Here is a 16,376-nt window from a genome sequence, read left to right as displayed (position 1 = left end):
TACTATGCTTATTATCAGGTCAACAAATAATGTCCGATATTTCGAATAAAGACAAGATTAAAGCATATAACAATAATTTTAATAATACTTTTTTTTAAGCTAAAACGATGATAAAATTTCTCTTACGACCACTCTATTCTTTAACCTAACTTCTGTCAGCTTGAATGCATGTTCTACTTTCCTGGGCTACTTTTTCTTTTATGATATACGAGTACTTCCGTATTTTCCTCAGAGGATTTCAGTTGTTTGAATAATTGAACCTCTGAGTTCTACCTAGAGAGTAAATGTGTTAATATGAAGGGAGACCTATAAACAGTCTGATATTTTATTCAAGGAAAATTCAGACTAAATGAACAAATTATTAGATTAATGAATTCAATACTCGACTTATTATCTATCTTGCAATTGAAAAAAGTATACTGTAGTATGTATTAGGGTGTAAACGAAAATTATAAGTGACCAATTTGAGACTTGGATTTCTATATTTTTTTCATAATTCTTATTGCTTATTTAATCTTTATATTTCGTAGTTATAATGATACATGTACCTACACTAGCGGTAGAAAATCAGCTCATAATAAAATTGTCAGATAGTTCAGCATTTATTTACATGAATTTAACTGAATTTATAGCCACCCCCATTCAAAAATAATTAAGTAAGTAAATACATCTACATGAAGTAAGAATCTTCTTTTCTACAAGCAAGATGGTTGGCACTGATATATCTAGTTAATGCAAAGCTTTTTCACATGATTCAACTTCCTTGGTTGTTATGTAACATCAACAAAGATACACTTGTGATCTTAGTTATTATGATCAGCCTGTTTCCTTTAGATAACACTCTTTTTTGAAGAATCCTTTCTTTGTTCTTAAGAGGGCTGGGGGTGGCTGCCATTTTAGACAATATTAATCTCCTTTAAAAGAAGAGCTCCATATAAAGATAAAGGAAAAGATAAGATTTTGAAAAGATTTTGTTTGCTAAAATTTGATTGATTTATATATAGGATTCTAAGGGAGTAGGGCTGGACCTGAACTGGATGAATCATCTTTAAGTAAGATATAGTATGTTTTCTCGCATGTAAATTATTCAAGGACTGTTCAGATTTTAAGTGGTATATAAAGTGATCTTTTTATATATGATGTCAGAATTGCAGTAAAAGGAGATCTAGTTCACAAATGTAATTATAAGGATTGGAAGCAATAGATTTTAGCACTTTCACTACAGTATTTTAATCATTAATGTTTCATAGACACCGCTTACCCTAAGTAACTGACATCAAATTAGAAACTTTCATTGTTTGAAACTTTGCTCGAATCACTTTTGGTATTTTCTCTCTGTATCTTACCCAACTATTACAAACCGTTTATTATCTCATAGTTCAAATATTTCCAGATAAATATAAGTTAGACTGTATTTGCTAAAGGTGAACAGAACATTGATGATTTATTGAAAAACTTTTATTTACTATTCCAATATGAAGACACTGTGATAAATAAACAGATGTAAAACATCTGGATAAGAATGCTTTTTTTCCTTCTCTTTTTTTCTGCCTATGAAGATGCGTTTCAAACAAAGAGGGAAAAATGTCAAAACAAAAACTTAAGGCTTCTCAGAGTTGTAAGTTAGGTGGAAGCTTAAAGTTGAAGAACAGTGATGAAATGACATCATATCTGATAGGTTGAAATCAAAGATTTGATCGACGGAAATTAAACAGATCATCGTTCTGAGATTGGTATACTAGTATGTTTATTTTTTGTAATTATGTTTTCTAAGGAAATTGGATTTCTGAAATTAAGGAGCGGGATGGGTCAAATGAATTCGATCGTATTTGAACTGGTAGAGTTTTAATTATAAAATATTTTAAAATATATACTGTATTGACGATAATTTTACAAAATTAAGTAGCTGCTTTATGGTAAACAGTACATGTTCACAAGTGGCTGTAAAGCTGTATTATAAAAGCTCGCCGGAAATTTTTTATCAACCAACTTCAGTAAGTGAATCTGTATTGAACCGACATTCAGGACGTCATACCCATATATATCCCGTAATAATTGCTTAAAATAAAGAAAATATTGCCAATTTTCCTCTCAATGATAAGCTTTTCCCCCTATATATTGCCGACAATGCAAAATGAAACACTTTTCAAAATAATTTATTCGCATTTTCATTTCACGACAATAAACTTTATCTTTGGAATGTTTATTTATTTTAAAAGGGGGAGGGGGGAGGGTGGGGATTGTCACTTCTAATGTCTCTTATTAATCAAAATCTCAAAACTTTTGTCTTTAAATAGTTTGTTTTTCTTATTGATAACTTTGCAAACTCAGTTATTTAATTATGGCCGCTCCGTGTAATTTTTCGCGGAATGGGGGTGGGGGGGGGTCTTGTCCCAACCTTGTGGTAGCGATAAGTATGCTTTTGGGATATTTTCTTTATTCAGCCAAGCTCTATACTAAAACAATTTGTAGCATGTACTCTAATAAAAATGTGTGTATATCTATATACATGTATATTCAGAAAAGTCATTTTAAGTAATTTTTCCAGTTCTAAGAAGATATCTGAAGCCGATCGAACTCTTCACTGGCATCTTTTATACATTCTCTTGATAAAATATACACCAAGCTCCTAATTTTTTCCCGAAAAATAAAACTTCCTAAGAAATGTTGTTATCCAGAAAAAAATATGATTATACTAGGCCTATCTAATATATATTTTTTAAAATTTATTCTGTCCCTATTCCGGCGATTACGGCATGCCTTTACCTGCAGCTAACCCTTTCTATCATTGACGTCACTGTTTCCATATATGGTCATGGCAAAATTCGACAAACTTGCAGACTTTACAATTGTCGATTTGTAACATGTCAGGCAGCCGTTCAATTTCAGAAAACGGAAATACCAATGCAGAGGCTACAGATGGGAAGTGTGTATTATAGTGGCAGGTCACAAAATTACACTCATTCATACTCAGACTCACACATTAACACGATCGAATATTCGGATTTACAGGTTTACAGGTCTGGATTTTTTAACACGATTACCCTCCATACAATTCAGGTCATTGCACTATCAGGCACGTAGCATCGTTTTTGAAAGGGGGGGGGGGGGTGGTGCACACTCCCCAGACTCATCAAAAATTCTTGACAAGCAAAAAAAAATTGCCCCCCCCCCCCCGATGCTACGTGCCTGACTATATATTAAAAAATCATTTTAACAGCATAATGTGTATTAATTCAGATAACAAAAGTGTATACCAAGCCTGCTAAGGGTATTAAACCAAAGAGCCCAGCAATGCACCATTTGGTTGCTCTACCACTTCCCTTCTCTGGGGGCCTTTACCCAGATATAACCAACTCTTTGTCATTTAACGAAATATTTGATGTACAGTATGTAATGTATTTTACTTATATTTGGAGTTTTAACATTTACCGAAGTGGTTCATACCTACTTTGATATCTGGATGTAGCCAGATCTTTTTAAAAACATTCAACTGAATGTAAATTTTACTTTGCCTGCTTGATTCAGCTATAAATTAACTTAATTTAAACCAATTTTTAGACGGGGTCACGTGACCCCGTCTATTGGTTTACTGTCAGCCGAAGCCTCAAACCGGAAGGCACGCGTAGAACACATGGATTGAGTCTGCGCGTAAGAAAACAGTGCAGAAAGTTTTCATGCATTTCAGTAAATATATATTATAAAAACACGCATTAAATCTTTTTAAGTCCTTTGTGTGTAAACCAAATTTTATTTAGAAAATAAACAAATAGTTTTATTGATAAAAATATTCCTGCTTGGGTTCAAATGTGGAATGAGTTACGTAACTGAATACACAACGCCGTTGACGATTCAGTTGGTGTACAAGCTCATTAATCAATAGAAGAGGTTGAAGGTTGAATCGAAAGTAAAGTTCCCTAACGCAACGTGCCATTTTTGAAAAGTCGTGAATTTTTTTTGACAATCTTTCACCTAAATACTACCGAACCTCATGCGCAACCCAAAGTTAAAATCAGGACGGATTATACAAAGATGTCTTACATATTAAATAGGTGTTTTATTGGCTTCCAGTCTACTTGCGGTATGACTGCTGTTCGTCTCTGAAGGAATTTTGTACATAGAAAATAAAAACAAGTCCGAATTTGTCTTCGCGTTCGTTGGTTCTTTAAATAAATAAACTGGATTTAAATTTGGAACAATGGACTGTAAGCAAAATCTATATACATGTAGATTATACATTTTTGGTGACCAATACATCAAATAATATATACAATCTTATCGATTGAAGAACGAAGTTAAATGTTAATGTAACATGAGTAAAGTAATGCATTACCATTACCATTACTTTGTGAAAAGTCAATAAGTTTTAAAAAAGTAATTTAAAAGCTAAATAAAGAGGTTTTGCAGATGTTTCATAAATAAAACATGCTTAAACATATTGACAGGTTCATGTTCCTAGTCAGGTTCAAATTTAATGACTTATACAAGATTCCTGTTGCACTTGTAGTGCCCAAAGTAAGGTTGGTCCCGAAACATGTACACGCTAATTGCGGAGTTGCCAATCTCTGTTATTTGTGTCTCTGATTTTCGGAGAATAATTTTTAATGAACGGAGTGGTTGTATCTTAATTTGTTTAGGTGATGTTCGAGTTTACACAAAAAGTAGTAAGTGGCGAACGGATTTATTTTTATCTATTATTTTTGCATGAATCGCTGCAAGAAAATCATGTCAGATAAGTCGGTCTAAAAAATCAAAATGGCGACCGTGAAAAACCTTTTAATGTTAGAGTACTTGGAATCTTATTGTTAAAAGAAACATTGCTAACGTCAGGTGCCTGTGTTTGTTATCGGTATACAAATATTAACTTTGTTTGTTTATTCAGCAGTTTGAGAGTTTTCGAGGTTTATATAAACCTTGTAAAACGGATACCGTCCGACTTGTGGATATTCTCTTGTATCATAAAATTGAATAAATCTAATGATGTAAATTATTTCCATGATATAGTTGTTTTGATGTTCCCGGTAAGTAGTAATTTTTAAAATTTTTCCTTGGGATCTTATTGTACATAAAATACCGTTGTGTCAATTTTCTACAATTATGAAGACCGGAATTGAGTAAAATTTAGGCAAAGTACAAAGTATCAGACAATTGCCAAAAAAGCCGAATTAACATAGATTGAAGTAACTAATTCAAACTCATAATTTTTGGAAGCATATTCGAGGAAATTACAAGTACAATTACAAATTCAAACTTTCAAGACCCTGTCTTTCAGTACTCTAAGTAATTTTATTATTATTCCTAGGTGCACAGAATTGTCTTGAAGTATATGGTACTGCCACATTTAGAGAAATAAGTGATAGACTCTGATTTCTCAGGAAAGTTTTGATCGGATTTGAGTAAAACCTTCCTCCAAATTCCTACAGACTTTGAAACCATCACTGGAGGATTGCACATGAAAAGTCCTTTCCATCTTGTATGACATTGTCGTTGACATTAGATTTGATCGTCATGAAGTCGTTTTGTGACATTTCATGTATTCTGCTATTTCTTGGTGGGTGTTTGTTTATGTCTGTGAATTGCCAAAAGAAAAACAAAGGTAAGTATCTAAATTGAGGAATGAATCAATAACAACCCAATTCATTCACTCAAGTATGAACTGGGTTAATTCGGTTTTCGCTTTATAAAATGATTTTTGAGCTATCAAATACTAGTTGTTTTTCTTCATGATAATTCATAACTTTAAAAATTATATCTTAAATATTTAGGAATATTTTTTATGGATATTTTGTTGACCACGAAGCCTCCCATTAAGTATAGTGTATCAATTGAAAGAGAAATCATCTGTTCATCTCTCTGTCGTTGGATATTGTTTTGAAAGAGATAATAATTGATATTCGATATAATAAAAATCAATTGTTCAGTGTCTCTCCACGTGTAGGAACATCTTGGTCTGTGGTGAAAACACAGAATATCACGGTGGTGGAGGGGCAGAGGGTGGTGGTCATATGCCGCATTCCAAACAACGAACCAGATTCAACCTTCCAGTGGATCAAATATGACTCAGACATGATCGTGGTAATTGACAGTTAATGAAATGTTTAATTTACGCTAGTGTAGCGATAGATAGATAGATAGATAGATAGATATATAGATGATGGATGGATGGATGGATTAGATAGATAGATAGATAGATAGATAGATAGATAGATAGATAGATAGATAGATAGATAGATGATGGATGGATGGATGGATTAGATAGATAGATAGATAGATAGATAGATAAATAGATAGATAGATGGATAGATAGATAGATACATGGTAAAATCTGTAACACACGCCCATTTACCCGAGACTCCGAAATGAACCCCAGGGCCGAAGGCCAGAGGGGTGATATTATTCGAGGGTTGATTTGGAAACGATTCAGATTTTCTCATGTATTGTTGTTTTATTATATATTTGAATATATAACTCGTTCTTTTTTCGTGTGAAAAACTTTATCCAGCTTAACGCTATAATTTTCTCATCTTGATACTGGCTTATGTTCAACGCTTAAATGTATTGTGACGTCAAATATATTAAAATTTTCATTCCATGAAGTCATAGTTCAAGCTGCAGATTAGCATTGAAAAAGAGAAAAAGATCCGAGGTACACAGAAAGGTATCCTAAATGTTGAAAAAAAAGGGTGAGACAGTTGCAGGTTTGTAGCTCACAGTCTGAAAAAAACCTGGGAGCTACAGTTCTGTAAATGTTAAAAACGTTGAGCAAATTTTCTCGTACTAGGACTTACACTAGCTTCGGACTCATTAATCTCACTTCCGAACACATTCTGTACAAACTTTCGATTCGAAAAAAAAATTGTTGTGGACATTTTACTACAGACATCGTCATTTGCCTTTGATAATCTTAAACATAGCACCACCAGCCCCATCATATAAAGGAGTGTAGTTCGTATACATATCAAAATGTCACTCTTGGCAAGTGTCTCTCAATATTCCTTTTCAGATTGAAGGTTTTGGTCCAGAACTAGTAATTGAGAGTGCTACAGTCGAAGACACTGGCATATACAGATGTATACTGTTCAAAGACGTAGGGTTTAAAAAATTGGACGTCAGGCTGACGGTCAAACAGACTACCACCTCTACCACGACCACCACGGAACCACCAACTACCACCTCTACCACGACCACCACGGAACCACCAACTACCACCAATTCTACCACTACCACCAAGTCTATCACTATCACTGCCGGATTGCAGATATGTATGTTTGTTGTGTATTATATACAATTTTGTGTGATACATTTTTGCCTTTTTATTAAGATTAGAAAAGATTCTATGAATGCTCCCAGCTACGTTAGAAATTGAGGGTGTGTATGAGGAAACATATATCATTCACTACAATACAATATAATACAAATATTTGTCTGTTGATAAAAATCGATAGAAATATTTATTTCTGGACCTTAGCACAAAGACAATACATTTCATCTTTCTAGCTTTCTTACAGATATCAAGACAGCAGACAAAAATGATTCAGATATTTGCCCTCATATATATACAAAACCAAGTAAATGGTTTTTTTGGCGTATTTGTCTTGGTCGTTTAATCAAATATGTCTACTTTGGATGAGTAAATGAATATCAGATAGATATCAGGCAGATATAAAGTACATGTACATCAGATGTATTTTATACATGTAAATTTTTTGCAACCAATTCAAGGAACATTTGATATAAAAAGAATTAGCATGCATTCTCCTAGTGCAGGAAATGTAGAGTTATCACCCTTAGATTAACAATGCAAGAGTTATCCATACTTGGTAAAAATGATTAAAAACTGCCCTCACACACCTAGTTTTTAAAGGGTGTTGATTTCTTGATAATTAGATTGTCCTCCACATACTACATTGTATATTACACATTCTTTTTTTAACAAAACCACTCTCCTAAAAACCCGTTGTTAAGTTAGCAAGAAATTTTGTTAGGATTTTGGTTGGCTGTCAAGGGATTTTTTTTCAATCAACTCGCAGCAAACTATATATACATGTGAGTATCCATAATTATAAATAAGTTGTTTTGCCATTTAATTACAAAATCACTACACCTGAGACACTGCTTACAACTGACAATGAACTAACTGATAGAGCGAACTGATTTTGTAAAGGAGAAAATAACGAAATTTAGCTGTTTTTCAACGAATTTATTTATAGTGTTAAAAGTACGCAATATTGATAAATACGAGGGTTGTTCGGAAATTATTGAGACAGATCGATTATTTTCTTTTCTAAGTGACGAATTTTGGTGAAAATTGGCATAGACATTGACGAAACACCAACAAATAATAAAACAAAGTAATATTAAAAGAATATTTAATATTTTGTTTACGACAGTAGATAAACAAGTCGGTGGTCGGGGTACCCGGCGCAGCCATGAACTTGGAGATTAAACAACTTAAACATCTACATTATAAGTGTCCGTAGAATTACAGTTAATGATTAAAGAAATCAAATTAAATATGTTCATTTTGCTATTCTTTGCGACTAACTGTTGATTAAGTTTCACTGATGTTAGAGTTGAAATACGGATATGGTACACATATATTTACCAAACAATAAAAATCTGACAACGACTTTACATTGAATTTTGACGTCACGGCGGCGCAACGAAAACCATTAAACTGGTGGAAATCTCAGAAGAAGACCTTTTAAAGCCACGCAATTGCGTAAAAAAACTATACGATGACAAGACAAGGTATAGAACTTCAGTTCATCATATTTTTTTTTCACTGATTGTTTAACTAGAGTTAGGCCAAAGGGATTAATTAACAACTTTTGACACACTAACTGTTGTCAACAGTTCTAAAATATGTAAAAAATGACTGCAGGAGACATTCACAGTAATTAGACTTTCGGGTAAAAATAACTCGATTTTTTCTCTAAAAAAACAAGAATGAGAGAAAATGTAAATGATGACTTCTTGAAATTAAAACAAAAGATGAGAAATAAAGAATAATTCTTATTTCAGTTCATTTGTAAGGTGTTTAAAACACGGGAGCAATAAGAAGCGTTAAAATGACGTTGCGAAAAGTTTGCGGTTGCGCCGGGTTACAGGACGAAGGCACGTTGGTCAGCTTACTAGGAATGATCTATTCATGCCATGAACAAGAAATTTTTCACATCGATAAACTCTATCCTGATTTACGTTTTGGTAAAATTTCAAGAGTTTATCTTTTTTACTTAAAGAATAAGAGAAAATGTCTCAATAATTTCCGAACAACCCTCGTAGTATTGTTTAAAATTGTTCAATAAAACACTCCGATTGATATAGGTTTCCAAAGAATGCATTTATATTTATCACTCCGATAAACACAAATGATAGTCATGTGAAAAAAATGGAGGTAGCGAACTCGCTATAGTTATTACGAATTTGTTACACGGATATAACGATTTACGTATTTATCGAAGTTAATCTAATGATTCCTAGAAATTTGTTATAACCGAATTTTACTATAATATAAAAATATAATTCAAATCAACTCTCGATAATTTTAGATAAACTACCCTGAATTATAAACAAAAATGAGAATAAAGTGATTGACACGCTATGGCAGATCCCAGTCAGTGGGAGTTTGTATCAATATGACAACTTTGAATGATATAATTATGTCAAATGATTATATAAATTGTGAATATGGTTTATCAGAAAATTATTTGCAGTAAACATAAATATAAGGATGCGACACATTTTAATACATAAAATGCGCCAATTCGATTCTTGAATCCGCGATTTTAGTTTCGATGGAAAGAAATTTTCAGAAGATGCCCAGGACAAGGCTACTGGTGACATAATGGCGGAAAGTGGTGGATGAGTGCATCATGCATCCTATTGACACGCAGTTTGTGTAACAATTTTTATAGTGCTAGAATTATAGTCACAGACACTGGCAAATACACATGTATGGTGGGCAATGACTTCGGATTCAAAGCAGTGGACGTCTGGGTGACGGTCAAACAGACTACCACTTCTACCACGACCACCACGGAACCACCAACTACCATCACCTGTTCTACCACTATCACTGCCTGATTGTAGATATGTTTGTGTGTTGTGTATTATATATAATTCAGTGTGATAAAAAAAAATTCCCCTTGGATTAAGATATGTACAGGTTCTATGAATTCCCTCAGCAACGTTAAAAATTGAGGATGTGTATGAGGTAACAAATATTACTCACTACAATACAGATGTTTTTTTTTTATTGATGATAGATAGATAATACATGACAAAATCTGTAACACACGCCCATTTACCCAAGACTCTGATATCAACCCCAGGTTCGAAGGCGAGAGAGCTGATAATAGTCGAGGGAAATGTGATAAATCAGTCCAAAAACTAGCGCAAGTTTTTATACGCCGTAAATTGCAACATTAAACTATAGCTCCCAGGTTGTCAAGCAAATTTTTTTCAGACCAGGAGATACAACCTTGCAGCTATAACTAAAGGTGAAGTAAAGGGTGATGAAACATAATATGTAATAAAGACGATGTATTATTGAAGGAATAATCATTCTTTGAGTATTATGAGGTGATAATTTTGGTCGGGGCGTGATCAAATCCAATAAAACCCACAGAATGATTCCTTTTTACTTATATTTATACAATTTTAAGCCGTTTTAGGATTAAATATTTAAATATAAACAAGCAAACCCCGCTGGCGCCCCAATTTGACGTTATGGGTTATATAGTACGAAATCGATACGTAGTGTTATCACAGGCAAATACACTGGAAAATGTAAATATTCACTGAAGTAAACATCAAAATTGATTATATATTGTTATAAATAGTTTCTTCCCAAAATTCCCAAAAGCGCAGTGGGTTGGATGACTAACTACGGATCTGTTAGTCATGAGTTGGAATCCAGCTGGGGCGTTTTAAATTTTCACATTTCCAAAAATCTTTAAAAAGTATTTTTTTGTCAGTTATCGTAAAATTTAATAATTCTAAACCGGTGAAAGTATTCTATTTATAATGTACTTTAATGCACATTAATATCGACAAATGTCCGCACCATCTTAAAATCAGGGATGCAAAAACCCTCTATTTTATATTAAACATAAAATAATTACCTTCATTGCATTACATTTTTACTTGTACTTTTGTGTCAATAATACGGATAAGTGTATTTACCTCGTTAATTCATTTACATGAATGTTTAGCTAGTTTAAACGGATTTAAAAGTAAGACAAAACATGTCTTATAAGTAAGACCCTGGCAATTCTCTTGGATGACAAAAAAGACCCGGCCGGCCCCCCTCATCAAAATCAAACTACCAATTGTTCTAGCCCCATCATATTATTATTTCCAGGGAATGTCCAATATATTCCACCAACAGAGGCACTTGACGTTATATTTTTTTCTCAAAATAAAAAAAATATACATGTACTAAATAATACACACGGTACCCATCGCCGCCATCTTTGATTTATTTCAAATTGTCACATCAGGTGAAATTTCTTCTTAAAACTCGTCGGTAAAATAATCTTGCGATCCTCTTCGTCTCCCGATCGGTCATTCTACATCTAAAGCTTACAACCGATTCAACCAAAACGATGTATTACACTTGTCATTAAAAAATCATCCCACAATCTGCATCTACTGCGTTAGACTAACTGAAGGCTAAATGTACCTCTTTTTTGAGAAGTACCATCCAAAACAAGTATTTCTCTGTTATTTAACAACCATTCTGACAGATTCAGGTTGGATTCTGTATTATACCATATGCTACTCAGCATGTCACTTTCGGCAAGTGTTTTTTTTTAATATATATTATTTTTCAGTTTATTCTAAGTATTGGTCGAGAACTAGTGATCGAGAGTGCTTAAGTCGCCGACACTGGCAAATACAAATGTATGGTGGGCAACAACATTGGGATGAAAATAAAATCGGTTGACGTCTGGTTGACTGTTTAAAGGACTACCACTTCTACCACAACCACGACCACTACGGAAGCACCGACTACCACCACCACTTCTACCACAACCACTGCCGGATTGAAGATAAGTATGTATGTTGTGCATAATATATAACCCACTATCAGACAATTTTTTACCACTTGATTATAATTAGTAGAGAATCCTTGAATGCCCCCAGCTACGTTAAAAATTAAGGATGTATCAGGTAACAAACATTATACAATACGAATGTCCGTCTGTTGATGAAAATCAATAGAAATATTTAAAATTGTCCTGACTTGCCTAAGGTTTTAAATGGTGTTGATTTCTTGATAATTAAATTATCCACATATTATAATATACATAATTTTTTTAACAACACAACTCTCCTAAAAACGATTTGTTAAGTTAACGAGTGGTTATGTTAGCATTTTAATTGGCTGTTGTAGGAATTTAGAGAGATTGTTTCTAATTAACTTGCAGGAAACTATATACTAGTATCTAAAATTATAAATGAAAATATTTTGCTAATAAACTACTAAATACATGCACCTTAGTTACTGCTTACAACTCATAACGAATTTACAGATAGCGCAAATTGATTTTAAGTCCCATAGAGGTAAAAAAAATTTCAATTTAAAGTTATCTGTTTAACAACGAATTTTCAAACAGTTTTTTAAAAAGTTAGCAATATTAATAAACATTATTGTTGTGGTAGAGTGTTATTTTTAATTTGTTTTTATTTAAATGATTAAGTATCAAATGCAACCAATAATTTCTACAATTCGCGTTTTGAATATCCGCGATGACTTTCCGTAATTAATAAAAGCATACAATAGTTTTGGTTTTTATTTTACTTATTCAGATAAGTCCTGAGGCTAGTTATTGAAATCCTTGATTTTCATTGGTTGAGGGAGATTCCCGCCAAGTTCTTGGTACTGGTCAGTCAGAGCGAGAAATATTTTCAGCCAGTTGTGAGGTCAATCTTGGTTCCTGGGTTATTTGACTTTATATATATATATATACATTAATAAATTACGAAAGATTCCAGGACATTGACTGTAAGTTGACTTCTTTTTCATACTAATTCTTTATTTTCCATTAATTAATCTGTTTTTTTTACCTTTAATGTAATCTAAATGCAATATACTGAGTTTCACTTAGTAGTGATCAAATTAAGCTGTGATTGATTTAAAGTACATGTATATGAAGTTTGTATATCGGTTTTATATGTTTATTAATAGGGCTATTGGCCATTCAGTATTTTCACCCATTAATCGGGCCATACACCTAATTGGAACCCTGATCCATAATCAGGTATACATGTATAGAAATATGTATTATATTTATTATGAATAAGAGCTGTATAACTCGTATGATTATTATTTATGATTGTGTACGTGAACTTATCAACGATCAAGTTCTTATATAAATTTATACGTGTATATCACTTTGATATAAGGGGAATAACTCTTATGATTCTTTTGCATAATTTACTCAGTATATATTGTCAACTTTTAAAGAAATTTATTCATGTATAATTCTATGAAAATGTCATTGTATTAATATAATATGTTTATTGTTATAATGAATGCTTATACGCTATTGTTGACCTTTTACAGGGTTCATAATGAAATTATAATAAATCCATCGAACCTGAGACGTGGAGTTTTCATTTATACATATATAAAGAAAACGCTACTACATTGTTTAAATGAATTTTTCCGCATAATGTTTTCCATAAAAGAATCCGATTATTATTTGTTTCAAATTGGGATTTATATTTAATGCCTCATTAACACAAATGGTAGTCATGTATTAGAAAAAAGGATTTATACGAACTCGCTGTTGTTATTCTTACGTACAATTTATACATCGAAGAAATTAAATTCACTGGTCTTAAGAAATTTTATAACTGTTTACAACATTGTAAAAAAAATATAATCAAAAGCAACAGTATCTCTCATTTTCAATAAATTACCCTAAATTAGAAAAAAAATGAGAGTTAAGTGACACTCTTTGGTGGAACTAAGTCATTAGGAGTTCGTATCAAAATGATAAATACATGTAGCAATGTAGCAAATAATTATATAGATAGTGAATATGGTTTGTCCGAAAATTCTTTAAAGTTTACATGGATATTCGAATGCAACACATGTCAAATACATTGGATGCGCAAATTCTTTTCTTTTATCTTGAATCCGCGATTTTAGTTTTGATGAAAAGAGCTTTTCAAAAGATGCTCAGGATAAGATGGTGGAAAGTGTTGGGTGAGAATAGCATGCATTATACAGACACACATCTTGGGTCAGACAACTTCGGTTTAAAGGGACTTGGACACGATCTGAGCTCAAAATTCAAAATTTTATTTCTCCAATTTTAATTTTTAGAATTGTTAATCTGGGTACTTTTAATGCTTTGTCAAAAGTTGAAAGTCAAATTTGGAATTATAAGCAAGATACAAAGTTTGAAAATCTTTGTTTTGTAAACAAAGTTTGAGCTTTGTTATTGTTTACGTATGTGTTTTATTGGTATAAGTCTCAATCAAATGTTGTTTTTTTTTCTGCTATCATATTATCCATGAACACACTGAATCAATTTTCCTTGTTTGCCACGATTCATTTGGTCAAAGAAATGGCAATTCCATCCTTTACATTATTTGTAAAAACGAATATTAGACTCGAGCTTTGTTTACATAACAATGATTTCTTACCTCTGTGTCTCTCTTTTAACTAAACTTCTAAAATTCAAAGTTTGGTCATTCAAAATGAGCAAGTAAACCATTTTGTACATAAAAAAAAAAAAAAATTGATCTTAAATCGTGTCCAAGTCCCTTTAACATATACAATAATGTGCAAAACATTTTTATGGTGTTAGAATTCAGAACAATATTTCTTTCCGTCAAAATAATTTATCTGCAAATTGTTTCAATAAATACAGGTTAAATCATTTTTATTACTTAGGTAACAACTTACAGCTCGAGATGGCAAATTTGTGAAGTACAGAGAAAAATATGAACCAAAATAGAATTGCCATTGCTAGGGCAGAGAATCAAATGAAATAGTTGTTAGTGAATCAGTTCAACTTCCAACCAAACATGCTAAAATCGTTTGATGCAAATTACATCACTTCATTCAAATGGCAATAATGAAAATAAAACTGTAAGTATTGTTGTACAATGTATCTGTTTGACATCTTTGCTTTTTGAACCAGTCAAGTTAACTACCTAACTTAGGTTTATTCATGGAAGGCTTTATGGCTTGTGGAATAAATTTATACAATAAATAAATAAATTCTCTCAGAGATGTTACATGTATGCAAATGTAATTTTTAATCGCACAACACTAAGTAAGTAGAGTACAACAGACAGTTACTGTGGTTTCATTAATATTCAAGAGTATCAATTTTCGTGGATAAAAATTAAAATCAAAGTTTCAAGGATATGTAAATTCGTGGCCAATGACCCTTTTAATACAAAATGTTAATAGAAATTGCACTTCAATGAACATTTGATTTCGTGGTTCAACTTAACAACGAAATCCAAGAAAATTTGTATTCAACGAATATTCATGGAACCACAGTACTATATTTAAAAGAAACACACTGAAATAGATTATGCAGATATTGTACATCGAACTCTTGTTAAATTTGCAAACGCTAGATTTTTTTTTCAAATTAAGGAAAAAAATAAATGCATGTAACTCGTTTCATTATGCAATGTAATCTGCTCGTTTGTGTTGTTATAAACTTAAATTAATACGAACAGAGTTGTCTTTCTTGCTCTGTTATTTAAAGATTCAAAGATATCATGCAAGACTGTCCTACTCTTATTAGGTTTGTTACTGACTGTCCACGGAAATATGTCAGAATCTTGAAATTCCATGAAAGGCAGGGAAATGTCTCAGGCATCGATTTTAGAAGAGGAGGAGGAGGACCTACTTTCAGACCTACTTTGACACGTAAAAAAATGACGAGAGAAAAAGCTAATCCTCAGAATCATAATTCGTGGGAAGGGAGTTGGTGATGGTGTACAGTGCATGGTTTATATTAATTTTAATCAGTATATTAAACTGTTTCCGTATAATTGTTAAACATGGTTTAACAAATGTAGGAGAATTTCGTTCATATGTGATTTTTTACCACAAAAAAAATGAAAAACAGCTTACAGCATCACAATATTATCGAATCTAAGATATGATTTAAATACTGCACCTCTTATATGATTTCAAAAAATGTTTTCATATGTAACGGGAGTTACCCAAAGATAGTAATTCTACTACAATATTCGCTAAAAATAGCATAACATATTGATTTTTACCGTGCTCCTGCATGATAAGCAAAAAATACGTTACATTACACAATGTAGTATTAAACTCATAATGCAAAATTGCACTCTATGATAAAACAGAACAACAAATAAAAAAA

The 16,376-nt window shown here is 32.3% G+C and overlaps 1 long non-coding RNA gene across 1 annotated transcript; it reads left to right on the top strand.

The window, feature by feature from the left end:
- The first annotated feature begins 894 nt into the window (after positions 1–894).
- Positions 895–8,232, top strand: LOC136272430 (uncharacterized). Its single transcript, XR_010710433.1, has 4 exons — positions 895–1,052; positions 5,303–5,596; positions 5,939–6,075; positions 7,004–8,232. It is a non-coding gene; the product is annotated as an uncharacterized lncRNA (long non-coding RNA).
- The last annotated feature ends 8,144 nt before the right edge of the window (positions 8,233–16,376 follow it).

This window comes from Magallana gigas, chromosome 10, assembly GCF_963853765.1.
Source record: "Magallana gigas chromosome 10, xbMagGiga1.1, whole genome shotgun sequence".
NCBI lineage: Eukaryota > Metazoa > Mollusca > Bivalvia > Ostreida > Ostreidae > Magallana > Magallana gigas.
This window is presented reverse-complemented; position numbering and strand designations above follow the sequence as displayed.